Consider the following 7220-nt stretch of genomic DNA (forward strand, 5'->3'; position numbering starts at 1 on the left):
TCATCATCACACGTCATACTTAGTGGTGGTGGTACAAGAACATTTCAACACAACAATATACAATAATCGCTCAGTTTTGTGAACACAGTGAAAGTGATAAACAATGAGTATTAATCCGCTTCAATAACAATATCAATAACTCCACTCCAGATGTTGAAATCTCAGGCTACAGGGGTTTACTCCCATTCGGAGGTTCAACACTGATGTTGAGTGGTCAGGTCCAAGGTGTTGGACGGAGTTGAATTCAGGGCTCTGTGCAGCTCGCTACCGCAACAACTAAAAACAAATGTCTCTGTGTGAGTTTGAAATCTGTGGTTCTAGTAGTTTGGTCCTGTAACGGCCACTCGTGGGGATAATTGATAAGCTAACGGCTAACACACTAACCAGCAGAAAATTTGCAGCAGAAAAGCCGTGCTAGCTTACTAACTCTCAGTAATCGGAAAATAATGTGAAGCTAGTTTTTGAGGCTACGCATGAAAACACATTTGTAAACCAGGCCTCTTTTGTGTGGAGAAGTTTATACTCCAAGGAGGCTGAATAAAAGTCGATGGTGCAACACCTCTAAGCTAGCTAGCTTCCTCCATTATGGACTCGGTTAGTGTAGACGTGTGTTTGCCTGTCAAAAACAACCAATGTTGTACACAAAGCGAGGGATTCATGTGGATTTATGTTGGAGAAATCTCTTGTCATGACAAAAATAAATGTTATGCCAAATTGTTATATTTATTAATATTCATATTTTAACCTTAAAGCCAAGACATTATCCTCACCCAGCCCTTTTGAAGAAGTAAGGAGATGAATCCGCACCATAGCATATTTTTCTAACACATATCCATACCAGCCTATATTACGTTACATAACATGTCACTTAGATGACGCTTTCACCCAAGGCGTCTTACACTTGCTATGTATGTCAGAGGTCGCACGCCTCTGGAGCAACTGGGGGTTAAGTGTCTTGCTCAGCGACACATTGTATCACAGTGGGATTTGAACCCAGGTATCTTGCACCAGAGGCATGTGTCGCGTCCACTGCGCCGTCCCCACCCTCTATATGCTGTGACCTTCAGTCAAGGACTGACTGTACTCCATCCTTCTCGCCTGTGCAGTTATTATGAAACGTATATGAAAAATGGGCTGCAGTATAAGTTAATTGATGTGTTCTGGATTAACACACACAGGCGGACTGTGGAGCATAAAAAGCAGCCGCTATTGCCCTTTAGCCTCAGCCGCTAACTGCATGACTACTTTAGCCGTGAAATGTACTCTGGAAGAAATGTTGACTCGCATCCAAAATGTGTGGGTGAGGAAATCAACACGCCGACTGTATGCAAATGCTGGCTCAGCACGCTGCCCACAGTCAGGACTAAGACGAGAACACATTTGATTTGACATGTTTTATTTGTGTTGCTGCTAAAATCTCATTGCTGAAACGTGTCAAGATTAATTATCCGTTCTGTTACCATCTCTGCTTTTATTCACTGGAAGAAAAACAAGCATCATGCATAACTGACAAGCGATTAGCATAAAATCAACACATGGAGCACCTGCATCCCTGCACAATGCATTTATCTGTCATTTTGAAAGGAGTGAATGTGCATTGGCGTGTAATGGAAAGGGCCACCAATCACATGGACAGACTCCAAATGGAGCGTGTTCAGTTTCATTGTTTCCAGCTGATTTGAAAGTGATAGGAAATGGGTCTGCTCCTGGCTCTATGGTGTTCTAATATTTGATGAAGGAAAGATAGCGATTGGAATTGTTTGGTGTATTGGTGAAGAGTTGAGCGGCGGCTTAAAATTTTGATGGACTGATATGTGTTAAAATCTCAGGAAGAAACAGGTGAATATGGGCATCAGTCCAGAAATGATTTTTACCACTGCCATAGAGCTTTCAGTCCTTTTTTAAAAGAAAAAATATATATTTGTTTGTGTATTTGGTTGAGATAGCTATCTGAAAAGCTTGCCAATGAAATTTTGTTGAATGTTCGACCGTGTGCCATGGACCAATTTGTGTAAGTCCAAAAATCCTTTGTTTTGATAAGAAGCTGCATCCAAATACATTCCAGTGAATTCACATTGGCAATTTGTGTGCAATAGTAAACCACACAATAATGTATTCATTACAAATGCTAAAAAAATATGTCCACATTAGTTATTAGTGGTTCACCATGCTCTGAATTATTATCATTACTGATACATTGTCATCCATATTGATGTGATATATAAATAAAACAAAATTTTGATTTGGATACTTGTACAGTGTACATAAATACAGCTGTAGCATCAGAAGATATTTGCATTTCACAGATATATCGGTACCATTATTTTTGATTTTACGTATAATTGTAATTATAATAATAATAATTTTGCTCTTTAGTTCATAAACCCTGAATTGTAGTGATATGTTATATTTACTGTTAGTCATTTACGATTATAGTAGGCCTATATTGGATGATTTGAGAAAAATCTTAACTCAAGGTCCACTTGCTAGGTTTTCCCCCGCAACTTTCAACCCTATGCTGAAAAACAACAACAATTAAAATATAAAAAAGAAAGAAACACTGGCAGTGAAGACATGGAAATGCAGTATTGTTTTGGTCAAACTATTTTCCCAAGGGAAGCATAAACCTCTTTTATTTTTGTTTTTCTGTGTAACTGTCAAAGAACAACAACATATTGTGTTATGGGGTGTTATCTTATGTTTTTAGTATTCTTGTTGTAGTTTGCTACATCCGAAAAAGCCTGCCCATTTCAGGTAATGGCTTTGCACCTGCTCCATGTGAACATATGTCCTTAAATGTGCCGGCATGCACAGACATTACATGAACAGTTACATCACACTGGGCATGATTATTTCACTGGTTCCAACCACCTCAGGGTTTGCAGATTACAGCGTTTTTCATCCATGCTCACAGCCCACCTCCCTCCTCCTGCGTCCAGGTAGTTTATTATATCGAGCTCTGGGTGGAGCTGTGTGTGTGTGTGTGTGTGTGTGTGTGTGTGTGTGTGTGTGTGTGTGTGGTGTGTTACAGTTTGTTGTGTGTGTACTTGTGTGTGCAGATATGTGTGTGGACGTCTGGCTGTGGCGGTTTATTTTTAACTTCTGTCTGCTAGGACGAGTGCCCTTTCTCTTCGGCTGATTGTGTGTTTAGGCCCTAAGGGTGTGGGTGTGTGTGTGTGTGTGTGTGTGTGTGGTTGGTGTGTGTGTGTGTGTGTGTGTGTGTGTGTGTTGTTCAGTTTGTGTGTGTTTTTTGTTTGGTTACTCCCAGCGGACCACAGGCATGTTGGGGTGGTGGAGGCCGTTGCTCGGTCACTCTGCATCATTACGAAGTCATACGTCCTTCCCTGCTCCCCTGATGACGCCACAAAACCCCTCCGAATTATTAAAGAGAAGTCACGCTTTTATAGAAATAGACCATATAGAGAGGCTCAGTAAAATGCTAAACTTTCCTTCAAGTGGTTTCCAGTGATTTGGGTCCTGATTTGTCTTCCAGTTAAGAATCTTTTTTGTTTTAAAGATGCAGCTGGGTCTTTTTTAAGGGGTGGGTGGGGGGTATTTTTTTGTGCTCCTATGTTGGTGTGATAGAAAATGGGTCACAAACAGCATTCGCTGAAAAGTCAGTTTGCCCTGGTTACAGCTCAGTTGAACCGATAAATCATATTGTTAAGTCGCAGCCGTGGTCGCTCCCGGGGCTCCTTAACAGCTGACGCGTGTGGAGAAAAATGGACACTGGATGGCCGTGGTTTCAATGTTACCTTAGACACATCTCGTCCATCCCGAGGGACTACTGGGTCATCACGGCTGTGGAGAGTTGACGTTTGGAGCCGCAATGAAAGGAGAACTGTAAATCAAGTTCTCAGATGTGACAGCCTAATGATTCTGATGTATATTCTACTGAAGAGAGCTGCAACAACTCAAATATTGCTCATTCTCGACATACGACACAATTCCTGGGCTTTGGATTTTGAATGGCACAAAATTAACTTTGGTGAATTTCTTTGGGTAATATAATTTTTGAATAATATCGAACTTAGTTGTATTCATTGTGCTGCTTGATTCTAGTCCTTGTCATGAAAATGAGAGGAAAGGGAAAAAAGGGACAAAAGTATGAAGAATGTAAAGCAGAAGAGGAAAAGCTTTTTTTAGTAAGAAGGGGAGAAGGAAGGCAAGAGAGCGAGCGACTGGGTGTATGGGAATATTGAGCCACAAAGCGTTTATGTCAGATCAAAGCTAATCCTTATCTTTGGGAAAATGATTCAGTAATACCCTGGGCTGTCTCGCCCCCTCAAGGGCAGCTCTCTTTCTGAGCTTCCCTCTCCTGTGCGCCCGTATTCCTCTCCTCACTTCTCCATGAAACCTGTCAGGACTTTCCGGCACTTTTTCCTCGACTTTGACTCCGTAACGGTGTGGAGAAACTAGGTCAGCGGGGGAGTGCAGATTGAGGGGGCCCGAGGGGCGAAGGGTCTGGCCTCCGGACATGGGTGGAGCGGGAGTGTTTTCCCCCCCGGGGAAGGCTGGCAGGAGGGCAAAGGAAGGAGGCGTACATGAGGGCTGAAGCGGGTGATGCGGACGACCACAGCTAGGTTGACTTGTCTTTGCATTCTTAGGTCACTGTCTGGAGTCTTACTGCAAACTGGACACTCGGGGCGGGAATCAGCAGACGCCTCCCGATATATCATCACGATACTTATGCCACGATACGATATTATTAGGATTTTAAACATTTTTTTAAATTTTTCCAAATTGCAAATAAAATTTGAAAAAGGAATTGTCAACATCTGTTTTTATCTAAAAAAAAAACATTTCTCTGTTTGTTTGTATCACTTCATTTTTATTGCTGCAAAATGGGATTGTCAAGCAGACAAACTGACCAAAATGTACTGAACACAATATATATAAAATATAATAAAATATCCTACTATTTTAATTCCAAAGGCCAAGAGAACTTTATCAGGATGCAGTATCCTGGATCCATGAAATAACTGTCATTTAATAATAAAAATCTGCCTGCCTTTATGGGAATTTAACATAGGGCTGTGCATATTTATTCCCTCTGTATTTTAAGGAAGACAATTTATTAACCCTAACCCTAACCCTAACCCTAACCCTAACCCTCCCGACCCTAACCTAACCTAACCCTAACCCCAACCCTAACCCTAACTACTAATAATACATTATTCATTCACAAAGACAATCGGTGTGCTTCAAAGGTTGGATTTTCCTAATATTTTTAAATTAAGGCCTTACAATCACTTTCCAAAAGATGTTTTTTTTTTTTTCCTCTTCCATCAACTTTAGCCTGGGGGTGTAAACCTATGCGAGCCCCTGTAGCCACTGTATATCCCTTCCCCAGGACGAGCTGGAGGATGTTGCTACAGCCAAGGGCATCTTGTCTGCCTTGTTTAGTCTGCTGCACTAACATTCAGCAGCTAGATATTGATGCGTCAATCGATGAAACGCTTCCAAAAGGATTTGGGTTTTGATAAGCAGATTCTATGTGGGATTTCAGTTCAATATAAGGCAATCAAATCCTTGTCTTGTTGCAGTCATTTCCCACCGCCCAAGGTTGAATTTGATCGTCCTCTTTCACCCAAATGAACCAACCTAAAGGCCTCCAGACTGAATAAGCTGCTCCGAGCAGGCCTGGTGTGAGCACACACTTTATCTGTCATTGCCGTCGCCGTGTCCCCACAGGGGGCCGTGACAAGTTTAATTGCCTGAGATGTTGTTTTTGATAAAGGACTGAGATGTACGGATTTGCAGGGCAATTGGTGGTCAGCTTTTTTTTTCTTCATTTCTATCACTACTTTTCTCTCCATCTCTCACCCTCCATCTGTCTCACTCTTCACTCTAGCTGTCTACCCACAGTCATGCCCAGAGGGACACCGGCTCTGTTAAGATGGAAGCGAAAGAGAAAAATAGAAAAATCTAGTCATCTTCCATTCTCAGCAGTTTTCACACTTGACTGTTTGGGCAAAAAAAATAAAAGGCAAAGTCGGCAGGACCCTGTTTAGTATTCATTGTTTCCTTGGTGCTATTTTGACAGGGTTTAATCATCTGTAAAAGAAAACTATCACGGCTTCCGCATGGATTAACACGGTAGACGTGATTATGCAAGAGGAGTAGGAGGAGGAAGAAATTGTTTATGGAGTCTGTGGCCTGAAGGAGACAGTTAAAGGAATTACGGGTAGCCATACTTAACACAGATACTGAGTCAAAGGGCCTAATGACCTGGCCCCTACTACAGTCAGCTGGCAGCTGATACGTACAATGTGCGCTGGACATAATGACTCTATCCTTTAGGATGTATTCTTTGACTGCAGCATCTCCCCTCAATCAGGGTTGTACATTGCTGCTCATGAGTATAGGAACCCCTGCTTAAGTTGACTAAAAAGACGAATAAATAATCTTTTGGAAATTGATATTATTGCCTTAATTAAAAAATTAGGAAAAATCCAACCTTTAAGGACTCCAATTTTCTTTGTGAATAAATAATCTATCATCAATAAATAAATGTTCTTTCTTAAAATACATAGGGCATGAGTATAGACACCCCTATGTTACATTCCCATAGAAGCAGGCAGAGTTTTATTATTAAAGGCCAGTTATTTCATGGATCAGGATACTATGCATCCTGTTAAAGTTCCCTTGGCCTTTGGAATAAAAACACCCTCAAACCAGCTATTAGGCTCACTGAAATAACACCATGCCAAGCTTTAGGTACTCTATCAGGAAGATTTTTGATTCCTCTTTTTAGTCAACCTAAGCAGGGTTCCTAGACTTATGAGCAGCACTGTATCGTAGCTCCCTGCTGTGAGCCATGTAGTCTGTAAAAAATGTTTGGGATGTTTGGCAACATTTACAAGTCGTAAAGGGCCATCATGTTTGCAAGTTTTAGCTCTTTAAATACAGATCATGCATACTTCTGAATATTCTTTTAAACACTGGGGAGGCTGCCAAGCCCAGATTTATGCATGTGTACTACTGATATGTTCACACGCTTATGAATGTTTTCAATGAAGTAATAAAACAATGAGAAATGTAGAATTACATTTTCTCCATGGTCCTTTCAAATTTAAGTGCACACAAACATGCATAACTCCTGTACTTGTTCTTGACAGTTTAAGTTGAACACTTGAACACAGTTTTTGGTGGGTTGATTCTAAGGATAGGAAATGTACCTTTGGGGTAGTGGTTAAAGTTACGTATGTGCAGTAGTG

The 7220-nt window shown here is 41.1% G+C and overlaps 1 protein-coding gene across 4 annotated transcripts in view; it reads left to right on the forward strand.

The window, feature by feature from the left end:
* rnf152 (ring finger protein 152) overlaps positions 1–7220 on the forward strand; it is a 58734-nt gene that overhangs the window by 48955 nt on the left and 2559 nt on the right. The gene's annotated exons all lie outside the window — the stretch shown is intronic.

This window comes from Etheostoma spectabile, chromosome 22 (genome assembly GCF_008692095.1).
Source record: "Etheostoma spectabile isolate EspeVRDwgs_2016 chromosome 22, UIUC_Espe_1.0, whole genome shotgun sequence".
Classification (NCBI taxonomy): domain Eukaryota; kingdom Metazoa; phylum Chordata; class Actinopteri; order Perciformes; family Percidae; genus Etheostoma; species Etheostoma spectabile.